Here is a 25,204-nt window from a genome sequence, read left to right as displayed (position 1 = left end):
GGATTGCGAGGGGTGAGTGAGCCTTGGACATGATGGGAATGAATCTGTGTGTGATGCAGTGGGCAGGATGAGACTCAATGGTGCATGAGTGGGGTGGTGGTGTCTGCTGGGTTTGGGGCATGATGGGGTGGGGCTGAGCATGGGGATATGAGGGATAATAGGGGAAAGTAGAGCCAGCAGGCATCTGGGGTTCAGGGGCAATGCATAAAAAGTCAGTGAGAGGCACTTGAGGCCATGGTGGAGTGTCTGGGGGATTCATGTGTGGGGGATGCAGGGAGCAGTTCTGTCCATGGCCACGCAGGGCGGGTAGCAGTGGTACCCCTCTTCCCCCACCAGCACCAGATGCCTGCCTCTACCTGGACCTGGCAGTCGTCCCCCCACTGACTCAGTTGCACTTGTTTTTGTTTGGATTATAATTGAATAAAATAGCCCTAGGGCCCTAGCATATTAGTAAAGCTTCTAGTTTCTTTTTAATTGGAGAACATGTTATGTAATGGGGTAATGCACCACCCCACTTGAATTACTCTTTTCAAAATCTTAGATCCCCCCCATGTCTTTCTATTTTCAATTAATAAAATAAATGGTTTTTTTGCAAAGTGGAGCGGTTTCAACAGAAGAAATTGAGAGAAGCCCCCAGATGCCTACACTCTAATGGGTAGGAGAGTTTGGTTCAGTTCCCTACTCTGACTCAGGCAGAAAGTAGGATAAGAGTGTTGTTGTTGCTCTGATGGCCCAGGGAATATTCAAGAAGCAATGGCTTCTTATAGGTTTTTTTTTTTAAGAATTTTTTCTTGTTCCAAGCCAAATCAAGTCCAAATCCATGAGTCAGTCCAAAACCATAAGTGGCCCTACAACCGGCAAACATCCTCCACCCCCACCAGGGGCTTCAGATATTTCCAAAGTCTTTTGGCAGGCATCCTACATGCAGGCCAAACCCCCGGAGGCTTGGGCTTCAGATGCACCCAAGTTTCGCCTGCCTTCAGCCATATGGGCACAGAAGCAAGCTGGGGAGGGGCCTCCCATTTCCATAAAGTGGGCTTTAAGCCCCAACACCTGTTGTATCTTTTACTGGACCAACCCTACAGTTGGGAGAGATGTTAGACCAGCTTTCTAGCATAAAGTACCCTTCCTCAGGCAGTGGCATAACCAGGGCAGGGTGAGCAGGGTAGTTGCACTGGGGGAAGGATAGAAAAAACTGGCTCCTTCTGCAGCCATGTAACCACAATCATGATTGTACAGCGCACTGGTGACCAGATACTGGCCTGTGTGTGGCAGGTGCCCAGCCACATCATTACCCTTCTGTCCACAGGTCTGAGAAAGAAGAGGAAGAGCCTGCTTTTACACACTTGACAATAGAACCATAATAATCCACGGATTCTACATGTATCACAGTGTAATGCATCTCATCCAAGGCAGCAAATGCCATCAGAGAAACCACCTAGATGAAACTAAACATCCACGATGCTCCAGAATGAATACTCACAGGAAAATGATAAAGGATAGAGATGCCCAGTCACCTGTTGGGTGACTGTTCCATCTCTGACTCCACAGTCCAGGTATGAAAGTCTAAAAAACCACTTTCAGAAGATGGGCCGGGGAACAAAAATTCATAATTTTACTGGACATTAAAAGCCATGCACTTGCTTGAGTAAAAATAAAAATGTACAATGCTTTTATATTATTTAACTGGCATTCTGTATTCCAGAGACCCTTTTCCCTTTTGAATGGCCTGATTATTCTGTTCATAATGTGTTACCTATTCAGCTGCACTTCTCTTGTTGTGAGGCTTTACAGTTTACAAAATGTTTTAAGTGACTGTTTTTGTTTGCACATAGAGTTACATAGAAGCCATTGTTTTATCTGGCATTCCCTGCTTCTTTTCCAGACCTGAGGAAGGGTACTTTGTGCTTGACAGGTTGTCTAACATCTCTCTCAACTGTACAGATGATCCAAATAAAATACAACACCCAAAAAAACCTTGCTTTAGGAAGGCAGACCAAGCAAGGCTCCTAACCTCAGGAATTTTGGATATAAGGGGATATAAGGGAACATTATCATCACTCTTTTTTTTAAATGCCCTGAAACAATTGATTTTGGGTTTCAATGTTAAAGGCGCTGACAATTCCAAATATTACACTTTCAGAATGACTCAGAATAATTTTCTTTGCATTTTCCAAGGATCCAGAAAAATGTATATATTTTCACAGTTCTATTCTGACTGGATGGGTTTAATGGTACACCATTCCCTAAATCATTTTACAATGTGTTCAGGTAAATCTGGTTGTAATAACTTGGTGATACTTAGACACAAAGGAACAATCTCCATTTCAATCCAACAGGGAAAAAAGGCACATGAAGTGTGAATCTGTTTTTAAAAATCAACTGTAATTGTGTTTATATGTAGGTTTTCTTCTGTGTATTGCTACTGCACTTGCATGTGTGCTGGTGAGTTTTGAACTGTTATGTAACTATATTATTTGGTGTTGAAGACAATTTGGATAAACTAGATAATGGCACTACAAACAATATCCTTCCAGGAAACTAAAGTAAAAGGAGATTTGTTAGATGAATATTCAGATCTGTTGGAGCTTCAGATTTGCCCTGTGTTCTTTTGAATTAGGCTTTTAAGACCTGCCTTCCCTCTTAGTTGGTCCTGCTATTTTTCAGCATTTCTACCCATGACTCATTGTTGTCTGCAAATCTGGACCATTAAATTCAAAGAACATTTCTCTTCTAGAGGTTCAACCATAAATGACTGCAAAAAAAGCTGTTAAGCAAAAAATCAGCTCTCTCAGAGATTTTGGACCTGATTCTTTACTTCCTCCACCTAAAGATACTCCATTTACTTCTACAGACTTGCTCTTGATTTACACCAGTGTGAGTGGTGAATCAAACCCTTTAATTTAAGACTTGGTTAATAACACCCTTCAGTTAATAACAATTGATTCAAGTTACCTATTTGTGCTGTTAGAATTAGCATAGTGTCAGCAATCCTTGTTTTCAGGGAGTTTTTAACTCCCACTATAAAAATCTGTTCTTGATAGAAAATTGGCATGTAAGCTTCAGGCCTGGGGGATAATGTAAAAGCAAATTGAAAATAATCAGTTTAGCCGTTTGAAAAACAGAACTGCAAATACATGCTTTTAAAGTGAGCTAAAAGTACATGTATGCTGCATGCCTCCGATAGCAAGAGTATTCATCACACAGAACAAACGTTAAGCTAAGTTCTTTTGTTTTTATTCCAGCTCCTGTAAAACTGTGCCAGCTATTTCCCGCTCTGCCCTAACATCCAGCATACAAGCTTGTTAGGATATCATAGCCATAATGGAGCCTTGTCAGACTACAAAACCCACATGTTGATGGCTCAGGTTATTGACATATTTGTATCATACACAATAATCTTGAATGCTTTCTTTTAGATGTTAATGACATTGAACCAAGAATAAATACATAAATAAAACCCTACATCAGCTGCACATCAGCTTCTTTAAACTATGCTTAAGTGAGGCTAGGTCCCCAGCTTTAGGCTGCTTTGAAAATTAAATCCAGAGCTCACACACTGCAATGATGTTTCCTAAGGCTATTAGTGTGCAAATTAATATGGTTGGTATCTTGTTTTTTTCTTGTAAGAACATGACGCTGGACACTAGTCATCCTAAATGGTTAAGATTATTTTTCACTATACATGATTTATTTAGCACCAGCGTGTGACTGTACAAGATTGTATTAGACTCACTCTTTCCCCAAAGGACTAATAGTGTAAAATATCTTATGCCTGGCTTGATTCCTGGATTGGGAAGGCTTGGCAACCCGTAGCCAGACTATACATATTCTCAGGCAGGAATCAAGATTTAATTATAGTGTATTAAGTATTTTTAGCTGTGATATTTCAGTAACAGGCATACTAGCAAACATTAATTTCTCTTTCCACAATGCCTCTAAAAACCAAACTAGGAAAAGACATACCCAGTTGTGCAAAACCAACCAGTTGCAGTCCATAGGCAGACTGCCATGCCCAATTAAAACCATGAAAACCTCTAAATCAATGCATATCTCACCAGCAATCAAAACTTATTCAAAGATTGGCACAGGTTACATAGCCTTCAGCCCTGATTTATCAACAGGTTTCAGTATGCAAGTTCTGAACCACCCTTTTCCCATTAAAGCTATGTAGAGACATTCAGAAAGCCTGAGCCTGAATTGATTCAATCTTTGATGGCTAGTCTAATCTGCATAGATTGAACCAATTTGCAAGTGAGTAACATTCACTTTTGAGCCTGGAAATGCCACCACATGCCTGCAGTGGCTCAGGCCAGGCGCTGGGGGCACTAGAGCGAGCCCTCCCTTCCCTTCTGCAGCAGCCGCAAGGCTGGAGGGAACCTGTCTGTGGGGAAGGGGTGGAAGACATGGTCAGGCCCTAGCAGGCCACTGAGTATGATTGGGTAGGGGTTTAACACCCCCCCCCCCGGCCTGCAGGGACCCCAGCCAGGGTGTGCCTGGAACAGGAAGGGGGAAACGACCCTTGCCAGGTTTGTCCCTGGAGGAGTGTGGGCAGACACTGGCCAGGGTAGTGCTGCAGGCAAAGCGGGGTAGGAAGAGGGATTAAACTCCCCTGTCTCTCCTCTCTCCTACCAGCATGGGGATGCAAGCCAGGGTCTCTCTGGCTTTCCACCCCACTGGCCACTTGGGTGGTGGGGACGTAGTCAGAGCCAGCTGGGGCAGCAGCCTCAAGTGAAGGGGGGACAGGAAGAGGGATAAAACTCCCCTGTGTCCCCACTCAAGCATGGGTATGGGCATGGGAACCTCAGCTAGGATCTGCACAGCTTTCCACCCCACTGGCCACTCGCATGGTGGTGGGTGGTAGTCAGAGTTGTCCAGCATAGCCCCACCATCTGCCTGCCTCACCCAGGGCTGAGGCTGAGGCTGGGGCAGGGGCTGGGGCTGCAGGGCTGAGCCAGGCCAGCCTGCAGGCACTGCTGAGGGCAGGTATAGAGGGGCCAGCCTGAACTAGGCCATGGGGGCAGGGCCCTTCCCCACTGGCTATGGCTCAGGCTGGGACCCCAGAAGCTTTGTGCCTGGATTGCTCCCGGCTCCCTGTGCCCAGGCTGGGCTGGGCTGGGCTGGGCTGGGCCAGGGTCCTTCTCAGCCAGCTGCAGCTCTATGACGGCCCAGTCTGGCCTGGGCATGGGAAGCCAGAAGTTCCTGTGGCCCGAGCCCTAACCACAGCCAGCTGGGAAGGGCCCTGCCCCCATGGCCCAGCCCAGGCTGGCCTCTCTGTGCTCACCCTCAGCAGCACTCAGAATCAGTGTAACATGGAAGAGAGCAAAGGGAGATGTCAACAGAAAACAAAACATGATGAATCTCCAGAGGTCAGGACAATAAAAGGGACTGAAAGCCAGTGGATGAATTAGGAAGGTAGAAGGTTTAAATTTCCCCAGTATTGGAAACCAATACTTGTTTTTTAAATTCCTGCCTTGATGCCTCCTCCAGCCTTGTTTCTAAGTTCCTGTCCAGACATCAGTTTCTGTCCTAGATTGTTTTGGCTTGTCCTTCACTCCAGCCGTAGCCTAGTTCTGTTCCTGTCTGAACCCAGTATCTTGGAATCCCCCATTCATGGTTTCTGACGCTGTCTTGACCACAATTTCTGGATTGTGGCCCCCAACTTGGTTCCCGATCTCAGGCTCAAGTTCTAACTGTTCTTTGGATTCTTCCCTGACTTGGACATGGTCTCTACTTGCTCTAACTAACCACCTAATCCTTAGTACTTACAGAGAGACACAAAGAGGGATTGTGGTTGAGATGTGTAGAAGGCTCAGAACAGGAAAATGAGTAAGAAGACAAGAGGAACAAACACAGAATATAAAAGTGAACACAGGGCATGGCTGTGCTACTTCTGCACAATAAGCATGCCCAAGCAACCACTCCTGCTCTGCACATGCCAGTCCCATGTCACAAGCCACCCTGAAGCCGCGCACTCTCACTGGAAACAGACTTGAGGGTGACAGCAATGAGAGCCTTCAGAGCAGCTTCACTTCCATCTTTCTGAGACTAGTGCTGAAAATCATTGACTTCATGATGAAGGCACAATGAAGACTTGATCTGAAACTAGGACCTGAAAGCACTACGACAAATACCAGGTTATCATAACATCTGGGTCTGGCATGTTAATGCATCATGTTAGCAGATGTGATCTGATTTTTGCTAAAAGCTATTTCTGCTCTCTCATATAAATGTCCCTCCTTTCCCTAGGTCTAGCTTGGCAGCTCTGTACATTTCTCTTCATGGTCTGACAATAAACTGTGTTTGGGTTATATATGAGTATTTTAAGGACATGCTAAATCTCCAGAATGAAATCCTGCTGGTAATATTCCCTATGTGAAGTGTGGTCTCAAAGGGATAAGCTACACTGGAAGAAGTTGTTAAGGCTAAAATTCTTCTGCTGAGCAGGAAATACCTGTATTTATCTAAATACTGACATTTTTTAAATTCAAATGGGATGACAGCAATTCCCGATATTGCTTCTCGCAATGCAGGAATGACATATGTTGAATTGAAAATACCAATAGAGAAATGCAGGTCTGAACAGTGGTTTTAACTAGTAGTTTTATGCCCTTTGATTCAAGAGAGCACTTAGGCATCTATGTAATGTTAAGGACATGCTTAAGTTTCATTGACTGCAGATGAAATAAAAATACATGGTCTTTCATTTTACTCTCAACATGTCCCTTGAGCTTATTAAACACTGCAGGGCTCAAACTCCAATGGGATTCCTTTTGTTCCCCATAGATCCGTCTCTCTTCATGTGCTATTCCTGCTTCTCCCCACTGTATTCTTTTTCTTCCTTCCCTTTAACCTCCCCATCAGCATACTACTCTTTGGCTACCCTCAGCCAACAGGCAGTTTCACTTTGTTGGCAGGCATAGCTGCAACTGCTAAGCTTGCATTGGTCAGACCGTTCTGTAAGTACAATGGTTACATGTGAGCAGTAACCACTGTAGGCCAGTGGGCCCAGAAAAAATATAGAGAAAACTGAGGAAAGCTACTTCCATGTAAACATGGAGTTACTAGTGTAGTTAGAGATGGAGTTGGAAGGTCACTAACCTACAAGTAACTCTGCCAATCTGTAACATGATCTCCCCATACAAGAAATCTGGGCTTGGAAAAAATGTGTTGCACGTTCCTAACGTTTTAATAAAATAAAGTTCCAAATTGGGAGAGCATCCCTGTTCAGGGCATATGTCTACACAGTAAATGTAAAACTGATTGCATGGCTAGCTAACAATAGCAGTGAAGATATGGTGACAGGCTGCAGCAGGGGTTGGTAATCAGACCACAAACTCTCAAGGGACCCTGGGTACATACCCTGCTTGCTAGCACGTCATGCTACCGCTGGTTCACTGGCTTTGTTACATGTGCTAGCCAGATTAAGGGAGCACGTATGTGCTAGCACATGCTAAAATTACAAATTAATGTTGCTATGTAGATATACGTTAATTTTGCTGAAGTCAAGCCAGGACCTGCTCCAACTCCTTTTGTATCTCTGGGGAAATTATTCTATTGAATTTAGCAAGAGCTTACTAAATACAATGCCAGAAAGATGTGAGATGTATTTAATAGGCTGTGTATTCATATACTTGGCATTAAAACTTATATGTTATTTCAGTATGCTGATGGGCAGGTTAAAGGCTGTGAGTCATGTAATGGTAGTTATAGTGGTCTGAAGACAAGAAACACCCTGTATGTTAAGTATCCAAGTGTCCATCCACGTTATATAAATAATATATAGTACACTGAAGGATCTGCTACTTGTATTTTAAAGGCTCAGTGGGCACGGCTACAGATGTACCCCACTGCACAGTTGGTACTGCATGGAGTCAGTACTAAAGCAAGTACTAAATGACTGCACAGTCCCTACTGGTACTGCACAGTCCCAGCAGCTCATGGGTTGTTTCCGAGCCTACTGCGCAGTAGCAATGAGCACAGTAGCAGCATCACAGTTAGTACCTGCGAACACAGTGTTGCCATAGCTCGTCACTATGGCAATGTAGCATCTCACGTAGACACACCCAGTATATCAGAAGCTGATATTCTCTTGCCTATACAAAGCTAATGTGATCTTTGGCAGGTTAATGAAGTAAGCCTGGCATTAGTTTGGGACTTTCTTTGGTAAGTACAGTAGCTCATTACTACTGTGCAGTAGCATCACATCATGGCTAGTGCCCCCCAGTGCTACTAAGCAGTAGCAATTAGCTGCTGTGCAGTATCTTGTTGCTACTGCGTAGTCACATCTCATTAAAGTTCACGGATATACTGGAATCTGAGGGGGTCACATCATAAGCACTTCTGCTATAGCCTCAAACTTGCAACCTCTGGACTATCAACCCTGCACCTTAGCACCCGTGACTCTCTAGCCTCCTGTGTGCAGGTGTGAGAATGGGATACTGGACTGTCAGAACCGCTTCTGTGCCCTTCACTAAGTACAGTGATATGATATGATAAGATGGCCATCGATAAAGTCCTATAACAAAGTCCTACTATCTGCATGTTCATTAAAGCATAAAGAAGGCAAGGTAGAGATGCACCTTCTAGACTAATTAAATCAAATATACATTAGCATGTAATGGGGTGAGCTCTGGCTCACAAAACTTTACGCATTTCTGATTTATTTAGTCTATAAGGTACATCTCCACCTGCCTTATGTCAGATTTCAGACTAACACAACTCTCTCATCAAAGTAAAATGAAGGTTTGGCTGTAACAGGCTTAGGTGAATAACAGAAATAGCCAAGCCACTCCTGCATGGCAAACTGGGACATGGGAAGATCAAAAGTGGTTACCTACGAAAGCATATCAGGACATCCTAAAGATGCACTTGTCTGAGAGTATCCGTCTAGTTAACTTTTTTGTTCACTTTGCCATAACTATAAAGCAAGAGTATTGAGATGAGGAAAGAATAAGCCTTTCTGAACAGCAACAGCATGCCCTTGGGCAGGAACAGTACACAAGGCAAAAGCAGCAGCAACAGCAGGATACTGACACTCACACTGGGGAATACTGCAAATTTTATGAGCTTGTTGCACATGATCTTGTACTGCCATCTGTGCACCCATCACACTTGACCTCACCACCTCTACTGAAGCACTGTCATCAACTATGATATCAGAAGTCTAGGAATTGGCCATACTTTGTTGACTATTTGGCATTCTTATTTCCAGTGAAACCTGGGTCACTTTATTCCTGTCCTTCTTATGAAGTATTTCCTGAATTCTTCTGATGCATACTGTAGTTCCTCCAAAGATTCTTTCTTCTGGCTTCTTTCCACCTGTACCATGATGAGGTGCCTGTGCCTTGTAGGGTAGTCGCCTGTTCTTAAGAGGAACATGTGAGAATCAGATACGAGCTTCCTACTACACAGAGGGTGCATCAACACAAGATGCTTAATGAGCAGTAATTCTTCTCCACATTAGTGCATCACAGAAAAAGCTGTGCTAATGCACTAATGCACAGCAGAATTAGTCTACTGTGCATTAACCATCACAAAAAGAATGTGCACCAGCACTACTGTACAGTAGCACTGATTACTATGCATCTAGTTAGTACCTAGTTATTAGAGGTACTAAATTTAACGCGCAGTAACAACAGTACATTAATAAATGTAGACATTCCCAATATTCCTAAATAAATAAATTAGGTTATGGTTAAGTTTGTAAAATGTAATTGAGAAGATGTATTATTATATCTGCGAAGACTCTGAACACCACCAACAAAAGTTATTTAAACAGTTCTAAGGCCTACCTTAACACAAGTTCATGTACACTGACCATTGAATAAAACCATTTTTAATGACCAGGATCCAAAAATGTTAACTCTGCCCCAGATTTCTGTTCCTATTTCAGGAATAGTTTCCATGCAAGTCCTTCCTTTTACTGCAATAGGAGTTGAGTCTGGGCTTCTGTATGCCTTTTTAACAGTATACATTTGCAAACACAAGTAAGTGTATGTTATCTGCTCTACAGTAGCTATTGTGATAAAACAATAATGATACTTTGCTCCTATTCTTATGTAAAAGACATAGTTTAACACTCTGGTGTAAGAATTATTAGTTAACTTATCTTTACCCAATACTTTTATCCCTACCTACATATGTCTAGTTGCAAGAGGCACAAATAAGATATTTTACATCAGGGATGTTCAACATAGTCCCAGGTGGAAAGAGTCTCCTAGTCAGAGAATTGAGAATCGAAGTAATGGGTGCTTGAGGAAGCAACAGAGAAAGGTCAATACCATTTTCCCCTTAAAAATCACACATTTGAGACCATCACTATGGCCAAAATTATCTGTAGGGTTAGGAGGTTATAATCCAACAAATACCATTTAAAGAGGGAACATGTTCCATCTTCTACATGTGTTCTAGAGTGAAACACCAGTTAGCTCCAGAGGAGGAGCAGGTTGTGGAAAATAGCTACCTTTGATCAACTATATACGAATGGTTTCTCAACACTGATTTTTCTCCTAACTGCTGCTTTAACCTTCACAGTTAAACACATCTAACATTAGGTTAATAAAATCCTGGCCCTGCTAGGAGTGAATAGGAGTTTTGTCACTGAGCTCAGGAAAGCGAAGATTTCACATTAGAGATTTTAGCTTCTCACTTCAAAACTGACAATCAGCGGATAAGCTGAGCCACTGTAATTATCAAAGGCAGCTGAGTAGACATTTTACAAAAACACTGTTAAAATATCTGGCATCAGGGTTAACCGACACTGAGTATAACTTTGTTTGTACTGACCCTTGAACCAGAGCATTTTCTCAGCAAAATGAAAGCCCTCATTCAACACACAAGCTACCATGAATAATAACCTTATCCAAGAAACTATTCATTTAATAATGAAAATGAAGTATTGTTACATTATCCATATGGCTGGTAATAACACAAGGAAAAAAACTTACACAAAACATTTCTTTGGCATTTTTAAAGACCAAGGTCTATCTATTCCCAATTTTGGAACATTTATGCTTCCAGTAATATTCTAGTAGCATATTCCTCAGCTATATTCATTAATAAGCAAAATTAGCAGACACAAATCTACTTTGAGACAGTTATTAGATGTTGATAAAAATGGTCTTCCAAGAGTAAGTAGCTATGCTGTTTTTTTAACTCAGTGTATTCTGATTAATCAAAAAGCTAGTAAAAGCAGGAAGGATTCATGCCAGAGCCAACAAGTGTGGATATATGGAAAGGAATATTGAATGATCTTCTTGGACATCCTTCTTGTCCCATGAATGAAATGTAATTGCTTATAACATAAGAAGTGTAAAGTAGCGGATACTGGCCTTGTAGAAGGAGGCTGCATAGTTTTGCATGGTTCCTACATCAGTAGAAGAGGTGAAAGTCTAGTCAGATTCAGCCCTCTTTATAAACTATTCAAAATTCATATACCCTCAGAAGAAACTTTCTAGACCTTCACAGCTCAAATTAACCTTAGGGAGCAGCCTTACAGTGCTCACTAGATTCTGTGCACCGCTCCTACAGAGTGACTGAGCAAACTCCAGCCCAGGGCTGTGTCGGTCAAAAAAAACTTCCCCTGTAACAGCTGTTCTAGGTTGCTCCATACTGGAGCAAGTCTAAACTGAGACCACAGCTGGATCCAAATGAATCCAAACCTCTTTGCAGCACCAAAAACCACACCCGTTGCAAGTTACACAGTATGGCACTGCTAATTTATAACACCAGGGCAAAATTTGCTACCACAATTTCTCTATAATAAAACAACAACAACAAAAAAGAAAAAAGTGGTGCAAAGCACTCCAAAGTGGTGTGATTCCCCTCTCTAGGCACTGTGGAGCCCCTGTGCTGGGGCACCCTGGCTGGTTGGGGTACCATGTGCCTCAAGACAGGGAAGCAGGCAGCCTCAGGCTGATGGTTCACCCGTCTCAATGTGCTTCAGTGCTGGGGGGCTCTGCTGTGCAGCCCCCCATGCTGAGGTACATGGAGCCCTGTACTGAGGCATCCTGAGCAGTGTGCCTTGAGACAGAGGAGCAGCCAGTACTAGATGAGACACTTACCAGCTGCTCCCCCATTTCAAGGCACACTACGCCCCAGCCAGCTGCTCCCCAGCTGGCTTGGGGTGCAGGGTGCCTAAGTACAGAGGCTCCATGTGCCATGGCACAGGGGGCTTCATGCGCCTCAACATGGGGGGCTCTGAAGCAGAGCCTCCTCACTGAGACATGTGGAGACAGAGGAAGAGCCAACGCAGGGCTGGCTGCTCCTCCGTCTCGAGGCTCACTGCCCCCCAGTATGCTGGCTAACTATTCTCATGGGATGTTTTACTTACATCAAAACAGTATTTTGCAACAGGAAACTCTTCTGTCAGATTTTTTTTCACAAGCTCTTTTACCTCAATGAACAAATAAGGAATAAAAGATATCAGGTTAGTTTGATTACATCTTTTTTTCCCTATTAATTGTATTAAGATCTCTTTATTTCTTGATTAATCAAGTCCCATATAAGTTGTCCCACTACTCTGTCTAGGATCAGAGTCAAGGTGGCTAGCTTATAATTACCTAGCTCATCCCAGTTATCATTTTTAAACATTTGCTTCTTCTAGGCTGTACTATTCCAAGACTTCTAGAAAATCAACAAGAACAGTTCAGAGACCTACCCAGCTATGTTTTAAAACGTTCAGTACAACAATACATTGTTACAGCTTCTTCCTTCATAAAATTACTACATAGCCAACATCCAGTATGCCAGAAATCATGTGCTTAGCCTTCCACACAAAAATCACGAGAGTGGCTTCAAGTTAATGAGATTTTTTTGTAAATAATAAATGTGGTGCTTTTTCATTTCCATTCCTATTTCTGAGCATTTCTCACTTTACAGGTTCAAGTTTTTCTCCACAACCATCAAAAATAAATCATATAGATATCTTACATTTAGAGGAAAGCTGAAATTCCCATGTTTTCTCTTGATCCTAGAAGTTGGGTCTATCAGAAACACCTAACATATCAAGGGACAGCAATATTACCATGGAAAGTGGCAGCACTAGAATTGTAAGCCCCTTTCTGTATGTTCTGACAGTGGTTTCCACAGGTATTAATGTTGCTGTCATGATTTACAGATTCATGAAATCACCATCCTTCTTAAAGCAGGAGATATTTTTACACAAAGTAGTATACAGTATGGATATAAATAGAAACAGTTTTCCACAGTTATTGAGGTTCAGCCTGATCTGACTTTATAGGATAGTGAGGTTCTCATGGCTCAAAGTGCATTACAAAAGTAGGGGCCAAGTTAAGCAAAAACATTTGGGCACATCTACACAAGACATTTACTGCGTGGTAGCCTAATAACACTGCATAGTAGTGTGCAGGTCAAAATTTGTGCTAATAACTATAAGCTACTGTGCAGTGCTATTAAACTACTGTGCAGTAACTGTCACAAAAAACCATGTCCCAGTACTACTGAACAGTAAATATAATTACAGTACTGTGCATTCAGTTACTTCATTAAGGAAATACTAACCTAAACACGCAGTAACTACAGCGCCTTAATGATCATGTAGATATCCCCTTAGTGAACATAAATAGCAAGGAGAAAAACAACCTGAAGTTTGAAAAGGATACTCATTTTCAGGATGTGGAATGGTTTGCAGAGCCAAGTTGACTTCTGTAAGATAAGCAAGTGATTTGGGCTGGTTTAATCAACAACACAAAGACAATGATCTTCTTTAAGAGAAAGGAAGAAAAACTGCACAAGTGTTACAGCAGACAGCAGCTAGGCAGACAAAATATGGATACCTTTGTCTGCCCAGGAGCCTCATAATACGGGACAATGGTTGTGCTAAGGAGTGTGAGTAGAAAACAGATGGAACAAGCAGCTCGTGACAACCTGAAGTTTATAGAGCACAGAGGAAACTGAATAAGTGTTAGGTTACTCAGGAAACAAACTTCAGGACACGTCTACATGAGATGCTTTCTGTGCAGTAGACAAATTAGTTATGCAGTAAACACTATGGCATCTATACATGTGTCCCTATTAGGCTGGAGTAAACTAATTTAGTCCACAGCAAGATAAGACTTCTAAATACAAGTATTATCCTGCTGTGGAGTAAACAACTTTGCATCGGCACACATGTAGATCCTGCCCCTGCTGGCCCGGGCATGAGGGTGCTTCAGTGCAGGGGATGCCTGCCAGTCATCCCCACAATGAAGCAAACTTGTGCCCCAGCAAGCCCCTCTGCAGCATGTTGAGTCAGGGGGAGCAGCCCCAGGCTGACAGGCTGACAGTGCACAAAACCCCTGCCAGCTAGGGCTGCTCTGACACACCTCAATGTGCTATCGTCCTGGGTGCACATTCAAATGTCAATAAACTCCAGATTTTATTGCTTCACATTACTTGCACATGCTTCCAGAGAATTACTAAAATATCTGTTGCTACTGGTGTCCCCCACTCCCACAGGAGGTGTACAGCCAACCCTTATTGCTCAGAACACTTTGTTCCCAGCCCCTTGAAACTATCTTCTTGGCCTGTCTGGGTTCTAGCAGTCTGCATGCCTGAGCATAGTGACTGTCTCATCAGGGCCACAGATGAAGGAAATGCATCCACTACAGTGCACCCCATCCAGCTAATAGCTTTGTAGATTAGTGCTAAGATTCTTAATTGTGTCTGAAAGCTTTATACAGAAAAATATTTATGGCTGGGATTTTCTGAAGCACGTTCATGATTGAGAAACAGAAGTGGGACTTGGATGCTTTGGAGAATCCCACCTCACACCTTCTCTAAGCCAACTCTTAACTCCAGATGGCAGAATGCAAAGGGTGCTGATCCTGCATGTGGTACGTAAATTACCTCCATTTTGGAAGTGTCTGCATTTGATCCAGTAAGTTGGAATCAAACCTGGTGCATAAGAATTTAGTTTTATTTTTCTCTTTAACAGTTGTTTAGAACATTTAGTTGTACTAGTGCAACTAGGATGGGGGGAGCACTTGCCCAGGGTGTTGACTATAAGAGGATGCCAGGATCCTCCCACTAAGAGTCTGCCATGGTAGGGGAAGCTCTGCCCTGCCTCTACCTGGCCACAAAAGACAGGCATCAAGCAGAATATCTGGAAGTGGAGGGGAGGGTTGGTGGAACAAGCAAAATGGCACTCCTTTTGTTCCACCCCCCTCCCCCACCAGACTCGGGAGACATCAATTGCCCATGCCAATATTGATAATCAGATATTGCTTAAGCCTTAAAAACTAGGTGTAATATCACTCCAAATGTTTTATTGTTCATTATGGTAATTCTGGATATTATTGTTATCCATATTAATGTCCAATTCTCTTTTGATCTTTGCTGACTTAACCAATACCCAGTGATAATGAGTTCCACAGTCTAAGTATATCCAAATTTGTTGTAGCTGGGGCTGTATGTGGTGCTAGTATGCAGCTTGCTGGCTGCATGTCATGCAGGTCATACATAAGGTGATCACTGACACATCCCCAGAATACAGTACAGCCCCTTGGTGAGGGGTGGGCCCCCTTGACCAATCATCAGCAAGGGCTGAGGCCACTGGCCCAATCAGCAGGAAGGAGAGAGACCACCACTTCCTTCTCTCCCTCCATAGGTAACTTGTAGGAAAGGTATGGGGGGGCACCTGAGATTGACCACCACTACCACCACCAGCTTCTGTAGGCAGTCACCACTTGCCAGTCCCCCCTACCCCCCCCCACCACTGCCAGTTTCAGCGGGCGGTCGCTGCTGGCCACCCCAACACCAATGCTGCCACCCACAAACTGTGCCCCCCCTGTCTTAGGAGGCACCAGTCACCCATGTCTCCCTCCTTCCCTGGCTGGCTCCAAACCCTTCTTCTCCAGGCTGTGCACCACCCTACCTCTAGGCATAACGAATAGAATCATGAGGACAAATGATTGACATGTATTTCCACCAATGAACTGAAAAACAGGACTTTTTGCAGTCTGTTCCTCATTCAGAAATGGACACGGACAAAGAGTTTAAAAACAGGATGTTTCAATATAAAACATGACCAATGGCCACCCTAGTCACACATGCTGCAGCAACAGTCCCCCCCAAACTCCCCCCGTCTGCTGCTTGGGCTGCTGGTATGCCTCCCTGTCCTCAATGCGTGGGTTGCACTGACAGTGCCCACACACCCAGGCCTTCTCCTACCATGTGGCACTAGGACAACCAGCTGCCAGAGCCCATGGGCTGCATGTTAACTGCTCGGGCCTCCAGCTGAACAGCCCTGATATATAGTGTGAAGTTCCTTTTCATCTGTTTTGAATTTCCTACTCTAAATTTCATTTAATGTTCCCTTGGTCTTGTGTAATGGGAGAGAGAGACCAGACATTTCTAATTTACCTTCTTTAGACCATTCACTATTATATATTACAATTAAGCTGTCTCTTACTCATTTCCTTTCTAAGGTAAACAATCCCAATCTTTTCAATTATTTGTTAGGTGACCAAATGCACAAACTGCGTGGTATTGTTCTCTAGAGAAATTAAGCTCCGTAAACAAGAGATGTTCCTTTAACTGTCTATGAATCATCTGCTACCAGGATGTGAATTGTACAAATATGTGTACCAGCCACAGTGCCTTTAAAAATCTTTTTTCTTGTGCGTGTGCGCAAAAGTGTAATATCATTTTCACTGCAAACAAGATACTGGATTACATGGTGTGCTCAAGCACAGTAATTCAAAATCTTCTATGTCCTTCTGGTCAGCAAATCTGCATGTTTTCCCAAGAGTATGTTGCATGAGGGATGTTGAATACAGCAAGTTACAGAATTACAAGGTCAGGATTTTTTTTTTCTCTTCCAAAAATGTCAACAAAAACACATTTTTTCATTACATTTTCTTCAACTTCTGAAAAAAATTCACATTAAAGCCAAAAGATGTATTGTACTTTTTGATAATATACTTTCAATAAAAGTGGATGCTTCTTGCTGAGACTTCCATCAGCACATTTTGATGAAAGGAATTTCTATCAGCTGCAGCTCCAACAGCCTCCTGGGAGTTTCTGAGTAGTTTCAGCTCTTATTGACATCAAAGGCTTTTGAAGGTTCTCAGTATAACACAGGACCTGCCCTGAATCTGCATTTTAAACCTAGAGCAGTGATTCTCAACCAGGATGCCACAGCCTGAGAGCCTTTCAAGAGTGCCTTAGGGTGTCACAGTGTTAGCACTGTTAGGTGTGCAAACATGATTCACAGGATAAATCCAGAGTGCGCGTCCAGATGAGCACGTGTATGCAGTATGCGGCACCACAGACCTGTCTGTGGCACCACACACTGCACATGCCACACATGTAGGCATTCCCTGCACTGCCGATTTGCAGCACGGGGTGGCAGTTTTTGACATTAGGAGATCCCAGTGTCAAAAAAACCTGCAGCGGAAAAAAGTGGGGTGGTACACATGGTGGCACTGGAGTCTGGCTGGCTGAAGCCACACTCTGGCTGCCAGCCAGGCTCCCTGCTGCTGGATCGCTGTCTCTGGAGTCCTGGGAGGCCCCCAGGACCTTAGGTAAGGTTGCAGGGGCCAGCTGAAGTGCTGGCCCTAGCCTCCCCTACCCCACCCAGAACAACATGCTACATACCAGAGGAAACACAAGTGTCCCCAAGGGAACACACGAGCTTGCTCTTCCAGATGTGCCCAAAAAGTTCAAATAGGAATCCCCATAAAGTGTCAAAAACATTGTGACCAGTTGTGTCTTTCTGAGTTCTTTGCAACAGAAGAACAGCTCTTTTATTTTTCTGTAGTCATAAAATGAGCGAACGCTAGGAGCTGGCAATTTCCGAGGAGTGCCTTGCATCTATTAAGGGGTGCCTTGAGTCTTAAAAGGTTAAGAATCACTTATCTAGAATATTCATTTTGTATGAAGACCAGGTGGAAAAGATAACAGGTAATTAAAGTACCTATGTGAGAACTGTAAGCATTTTTCTCTAGTCCTAGAAATTTGAGTTGGATTATGCTCCTTGAAATATCTTTCTGAAATGGACAGCTTTATGACTGGAACTTATATGTGTTCTGAAGTAAGTTTAAATAGTAAGATTAGAATACAGTATTGCTTCTCATTTGTCTATTTCAATGCATTTTCCCAGTCTTATTCTCATTATCTGCAATTCTAAACTTAGGCAGAGAAAATTTAAAGTGAATGCCCAAGGTTACACTGCAAGTCAGAGCAAAGAATAGAAACAGACCTCAAAGAGCCTTGTATGCTGGAACATGGGTATCAGAAAGATAAAATAACATACTGCCTTATTCTACTTATTATTAAACTGATGAATGGCACTGAGGGGAAGAGATTAAGAGAGGTTGTATCCATGAACTTGGTGATCATTTTCATTTTTACAGCAGTATGCATGATTGTATCTCTGCCAGTCATTTCTGATCTGGAAAACTTGTCTCTGTCTTGCAATCAAAAGTTTGTCTAACTATATCACCAGCTACACAGTTGGTCTAATAAAATATAGCACCCTAACAACTCCTTGCTAATGATGCAACAGTACAGTAAGGGGTGGGTGCATTGTTAATATGGAGGAATGGACTATCATACAGGAAAACTGGATGACCTTGAGGAGAAGAGTAATAGTAACTAGATGAAAATTAGTAGTATAGAGTACAAGGTTGTACTCCCAGGTTTATCAGCTGAAAGAAACAGAAGAGGAGAAAGACTACTTGAATGAAAAATAGTTGAACCACCAGTGTGGTACCACCATAAAAAAAATAAATGTGATCCCAAGGTGTAACCTGGGAAATGGAGAGTGAAGGCCAAGAGGGAATATGATTGCTGTCTTTAAAGTTATCAGAGGGATAAACACCAGGGAAGGAGAAAGGCTCCTTAAGATAAAGGACAATGCGGACTCAAAAACAAAAAGGTATTTAAATAAATTTAAGCTGCAAGTCAGAAGATTTTTAGTTAGCAGAGAAGTAAGGTGCTGTAGTAGTCTCCCAAATGGGAGTGGATATGGAGCAGGAAAAATTAGTCATAGGAATTTTCCAAGTTTTGAGAAGAGAATTCAAGTCACTTTGCAATATGCTATATTAATGTGTATTTTCAAGCAGTGGGAATTTTGTTTCTTTAGGCAAATTATGTGTCTTATATCTGTATTCAACTTCATCACATTATTAGAGAGAAGGCTGTTTCTAGATGAACAAATGCAAGTAGTATTTCTGATTCAAATTCTCTTGGGGAATGTTTATAATCCTCAGAGTCTGAATTGATGTTGCCTTCATTAATGTTAGTCCCCTTTCAAATGAAATTAAGTCCAAAATATTATCCCAACAGCAGCAATTCAACAGGACAAGTAGATTGCCCATAAAATCAGTAACAGCAACAGAATTTCTTCCCCACATTTTTAGAAATGTAGGAAAAGACAATTTGATAGCCAACGGAAAAGATATTTTGAAATATTAAAAGAGGAGGAAACTGCATGGAAATCTTTGAATAACTAGAAGAAGGGTAAAAGAAATCAGACCTACTAAGAGAAACCAGCAGAAGGAAATAGGAGGTGAGAGGGGTGAAGATTTCTAAAAAGAAAGTAAATGAGGAAAAATTGGATAGAGTTCATCTACTTCAGTATTAAAGGTCGAATTGTATGGCTGCTTGAATAAATGAATCTTTTAGATAATGCTGTGATATTCTTTCAACAACACTGTTAACAATAAACTCTTTTGAATATACATTACCTTTATAATGTGGACTGAATAATTCAGATTTTCAATTCAAAAGAACTGGGAAGCTGACTCAAATTCTTAGCGAATATTAATAGGATGTTTATCATTCGTATACAAAAATGTATTTCTAGGGACAGAATGCAGCATATATGTAAGAATTGTGAACTATTGCTGACTAGTTAACAGAGAAGTTTGCTATCTATCCCCATAAGCTTTAGGGGTTCATTCGTGTGTGGATACATAGCATAGATTCACCAAAAGAAATTCCTTAAATGATGCACTAAAGATCATTACAGCTGAGTTGTGAAAAGTTATAAATCAGTAATAGGAGCTTTATAGTTAAGGTTACCATTCAGTTTATGAAAAAAACTCTAGTTTTCTGCTCCTTTCCCCTTCCCTAGTCCCTCACACTTTGCTAAAATCTAGAAAATGGTAGGTTGGCTTTCAGGCTAAGGGAAATTTTTTTTCTGGCCCTGTATCTTGAAATATATAATATATAAAAAAAATTATATGTTGGGATCAATGAACTGTACACCTTTAACAACAGGTATTCATCAGACTCCAAAATATCATCAAGGGATTTGGGGATTTTTGTGCCCTTTTGTAGTATAAAATGGGAGGGGGGAGGAAGAGATGGGTCATCTTTCAACCTAGTGTCTCACTTAAAATTTATCTAAATATCCAATTAAAACAACCTTTCAGAATAGTATTATTACTCTGGCTCATTAGCCCTTACAAGCTATTTAAGTTCCACACTATATCCTGCGCAACACAGGGAACATGAGTAAAAGGATGTTTCACTCCCTAGTTTATAAGTGAGCAAGACTGGATAAAGCAAAGAGGAATTGAATGAGTGCCTCCCAACTAGGGCCCCGGTGCTAACCAAGCTTAATGACCCTGTCTACTGGCTGAGGGGGAGCATAACCAGGCTTACAAGGAATGAGGGTTAGGGGGAGCTTTATTTTCAGTCAACACATAGATGGCTCTGATATCAAATGACACAATAGCATTGATCTTTTCTTTTTCAGCATCTGTGCAAATGGTCATGCAAAGACATTTACAAAGCCTCACCAGCTATGAATTATTTAAATATGTGCAAACAGTAGTATAAGGCCATTATAAAACAGGAAGGGATAGAGTTACTCAGATAATTTCCTATGCAGCACTGTTTTGACATCCAGCTGTGACATTTTTACCAAAAAAAAGGTCCAACATAGCTATTTCAGTTATATGAGCATCTATAAAATCTGATACACCCACACACATGCATAAAATGTTATGGGTCTGAGCCCGGCTTGGTGTAATTAGAAACCAATTATATTGGTGGTAGGTTCGGTCTCCTTTTGCTGTAGAGACAGGTTGCCTTAGTATCCTTTCCTGCATGTATACAGGCCTAAAAGGAGGAGAGAGACACCTAAAAACCCACAACTGCTTTTCCCTTCATAAAATTACCGTTTCATGTTCTTACCCAAGGACATTCCTTGTAAAAGCATCTGTTGTGCATTAGTGGAAAGCTGGCAGCTACTTCTTTACAGTTTATGATTTCCAGTTCTTCATGAGCTAGGCCATAAACCTGTCCCCCCTGACCAGAGCTTAACATGCATCCTGGACCTCAAGCCATCTAATTTGAGGAGAATCCCCTTTAGGCAGGAAAAAAAAATCTTTTGTGGAAAGCTGTTTTGTTTTTGTTTTGGGGTTTTTTTTAATAACAAAGTGACCTGGACTCCTGCTGTGAAGTTTCATTAAAATGGCATATTTCACTGGGACACAAAAGCCCCATTCATGGACTGGAGTGAGTGCACAATAATAGGTATTCCTAACAGCACTGTTCTCTTGCTGTTAACAAGGAGGAAGCAAATCTAGAGCACCCTCTCACAGCTTTGTTTCTGCAGCCAAAACTAGTAAAAATTAACACAAACATTTTTGTCACCAAAATAAAAAAGGTAAAACTGAATACACATAGGGAGCTAGTTTATTAAGAGTAGGGTTCTGCTTCAAATAAATATAGTAATAAACTGAAAGTCTAGTATGGGTGGCCTTGTACGATAAGTGCTGCTGTGGCTGCTGGAAAAAAGTGTAGCATAAGAATTTAACCAAAACTCATGATGTGCTTGAAGAGAAGTACAGGACACCAACTCCATCATGCAATCAGACGGAGTCCTATGAGCATCTGAAAAACTTATTTGCACACCTGGTGAGACTTCAAAAGGTATACATACTAAGTACAAATTAGAAGGAAAAAAGGAAAGGTGAAGGATGCAAACCTCAAATTCTATGGAGCCAAGTGATTACCCAGTCATAACTAGGTGCAGATATCACTTTGTTATCATCATCATAACAAATCTTCTGACCTCAGTCCCACACCTGCATGACATTTATATTTCCAGATGATGTAATCATAGCAATTGCCCATCAGTTGCTGATAAGCCCCATTCAAAAGAAGATTTGACAAGCAGAGGAGGAAACAGAGGTCAGACAAGAACCTTTTCATGGGAATTAGACCTGATGTATTTATTTGTACAATTTAAAACAGTGAAGAACTACTTGAGAACAACAGGAGACAGAACACATTTACTTCTATTATTCTACCTTTTTATAATTGTACTTGGTAGCATTTCTATTGTAAATCCTGCTGTTAGTATTGTAAATCCAGGTGTTAGTTACCTTCAAGTTGTTGCTGGAAGTCACAACTTTAAGATTTTATCAACCTATCATTCAGGGGTTTGATAATGGGATACAGAGCCATTGACCCTCCATTCAAACACAAATGCTAAAAGCATAAATGCTCCTTAGTAATCACCTGCAACAGTCACATCTGATGGCTGTTTAGCAGCCTATTTGATATGACTTTGCAGAATGTGTAGTTGCCAGTAGACAAATACATGCATATCACAAGCACCACCCTCATAATTGTCCCTAGCTAATTTCACAATTGTTAGAGACAATAAGGAACAAGAGAGCATAGTTGTTCTCACCAACTTTTTCCATGACAGTATAGTAAGGCAGAAATCAAATCTGTGCAGCCATAATAAAGAATTTCCTCGTCAATAATATTACTTAAAAGGCATCATTCTCCTCTGTGCTCTAAACTGATGTGAAATTGTATCTAGGTTAGCTTAGTTTAGGTGGTATAGTGAAAGAGTGGCCAAGGCGCCATGGTACAGATTCAGCAATGTGAATTTAAGCTTTGTACCACTCTGAAAGTGGCTGCCAACTGTAATTGGGTAGCTGGTGATGTGGGTTGGGGATTCAAATGCAGGTTAAGTCACATCAGTCTCTTATGTGCTATTGGCTATAGAACCTGGGGGACCTTAACCATGCTAGTTTGATGGTAGATGGGCCTCTGATGCTTCTTGTATTCAGTTTTTAATTTTTCTCTCCTTATGCATAGCTTTGTGCATGTCCTTACACAGCATTTGAGTGAGCTTCAACTCACAAAAGCTTGTGCAATCTCTAGCTATCTGTCTGTGCGTCTGTCTGTCTACCTACCTACTTTGGTTAGTCTATAAGGTACAAATCTAGCCCCCCTTCCACCTGTGCTCAAGTGGACATCTTATTAAAACATTCAAGGAACCTCTGATAATTGTTTCAAGTGGTTTTTAGAGATGAAACACTGAAAAAATACACTTGGTTTGTACATGTGTGTGTTGGGTGGGGTAGGGGGTGTTGTTAGGCCAACACACCAAGTATCTACAGCACAACTGGTAGGGGAAGAAATAGGGATACTGGAGTCAACTACTCTAAGCCAGTGCCTCTCAAGCTTTTTAGGTTCAAGGCACCCCATTTCAAAAACTAATTTATTACTGTGCTTGAAGAAGGGCTTGGAAGTAGGAGCAGCCAGCAGAGAAGAGCCTTGTACTGCAGTGAGTTGGGGGAAGAGAAGCTGTCAGGGAAGAGCCTGCACTTACCTCCTCAAGTTTATCTGCTTATCTCCTCTGAGGAGGGGAGGGTACCCTTCAAAGAGTGCCATGGAACCCTGGTTACGAATCAGTGCTCTAAGCAGTCAAACACTAGCTCTGGAGCAATGTTGTTGTTCAGAAAATTCACCAACTGCATCAGTTTCTTATAAATTCCTGGAGACTTCTGCCTCCCTGCTTGAGGCCATTCACACAACTTATGCATGTAATTTTGTCTTACTCCAAATAACATCAACTATTAAATAGCATTATTATTCTATTTATCTGACATCAAGCTCATACTTTTGTAGAAAATTGAAAGCTAGAATTAACAGATTTAACGAAGTGATATTGTTTAGCAATGATGAGCAATAAGGCAGTTTATCATAGGACCCAGTGACTGATTTGCTTTCTTTCATGCATCTGATTGAGAAAAGTTTGCATCTAACAATTGGTGAACATCCTATTAATTGAAGGGCAAAGGGGTAGAGAATTGTATAGATAAATTTACCTTCAGTCACTATCATAATGCTGAATTGTGTGCCATACATTTTTCATGGCCTAAAAGGAGTGAAGATTGTTGACAATCCAATCACACTCTCCTGAAGAAAGGAGAAACAGCTGACTTAACAGTAATACCCTACACAGGCTGCTGCATAGATTATTTCCCCACCTTGCATAAGCCTAAACGTTCTTTCCCCTTATTGTCACCTATCAGGTTAGTAGTAACTACCGCACCAAGGAGCCAACAATGGTAGATTGCCATTCATTTAGTTTCTACAGTCTAATATTTACTAATGCTGACCATAATTCCTTGACCACTATGTGCAGCACAAGGATTCTAAGATAGTCTCCTATCCAAGAGCTGGCTAGACCCAGGCCTGCTGAGCTCCCAGGATTCAGACAGGTTCAGGTGTTTACTGCTTGTTTGTTTGCCTCTCCCAGCACTGCCCTCTATCCTCTGCACCCTCTCTCTTCCCCTCCCTTGCCTGTCATATTCTAATTTCTCTCTCCTTATACTCTGCTTTCTACACATCCTTTCACAGCATCTGATGAAGTGAGCTTCAGCAGAGAAAAGCTTGTGCTACACACACACACACACACACACACACACACACACACAAATGCATATAGATATACACACACACACACATATATAGATCTATATAGATAGATAGATCTATATATTTATATCTATGGGGGGTGAGTAGCTACTTTGATTGGTCTATAACAGGGGTGGGCAAAATGCGGCCCGAGGACCAGATGCAGCCTGCCAGGCCATTCTATCCAGCCCGCAGGGTCCCTAAAAAATTTGGAAAATTAATATTAATCTGCCCTGGGCTGCCTGTCATGCGGCCCTCAAAGCTTCCTGAAACTCAGTAAGCAGCCCTCTGCCCAAAATAATTGCCTACCCCTGGTCTATAAGAAAGAGATCTCCTCTGCCTCAGACTAACACAGCTAACTATGTCTCTCTACTAAAAGATTATACCAAGGAGACTTGTAAGCTAAGCTGGTTTTGGATGTGACCAACCAATATAATTGTGCAGGCCCTCCTAGTTTAAGTTAGCACAAGCCATCCAATGTGTGACTAAGAGAAAGGAGGGGCTAATGCTTTGACCTTTGCCA

The 25,204-nt window shown here is 41.9% G+C and overlaps 1 long non-coding RNA gene across 1 annotated transcript; it reads right to left on the bottom strand.

The window, feature by feature from the left end:
* Positions 1-501: 501 nt before the first annotated feature.
* Positions 502-17,491, bottom strand: LOC109309819. Its single transcript, XR_002101061.1, has 3 exons — positions 17,431-17,491; positions 17,144-17,146; positions 502-514 (listed from the first exon to the last, which is right to left on the bottom strand). It is a non-coding gene; the product is annotated as an uncharacterized LOC109309819 (long non-coding RNA).
* Positions 17,492-25,204: the final 7,713 nt, after the last annotated feature.

This window comes from Crocodylus porosus, unplaced genomic scaffold, assembly GCF_001723895.1.
Source record: "Crocodylus porosus isolate Cpor-Errol unplaced genomic scaffold, CroPor_comp1, whole genome shotgun sequence".
In the NCBI taxonomy this organism is placed as follows: domain Eukaryota; kingdom Metazoa; phylum Chordata; order Crocodylia; family Crocodylidae; genus Crocodylus; species Crocodylus porosus.
This window is presented reverse-complemented; position numbering and strand designations above follow the sequence as displayed.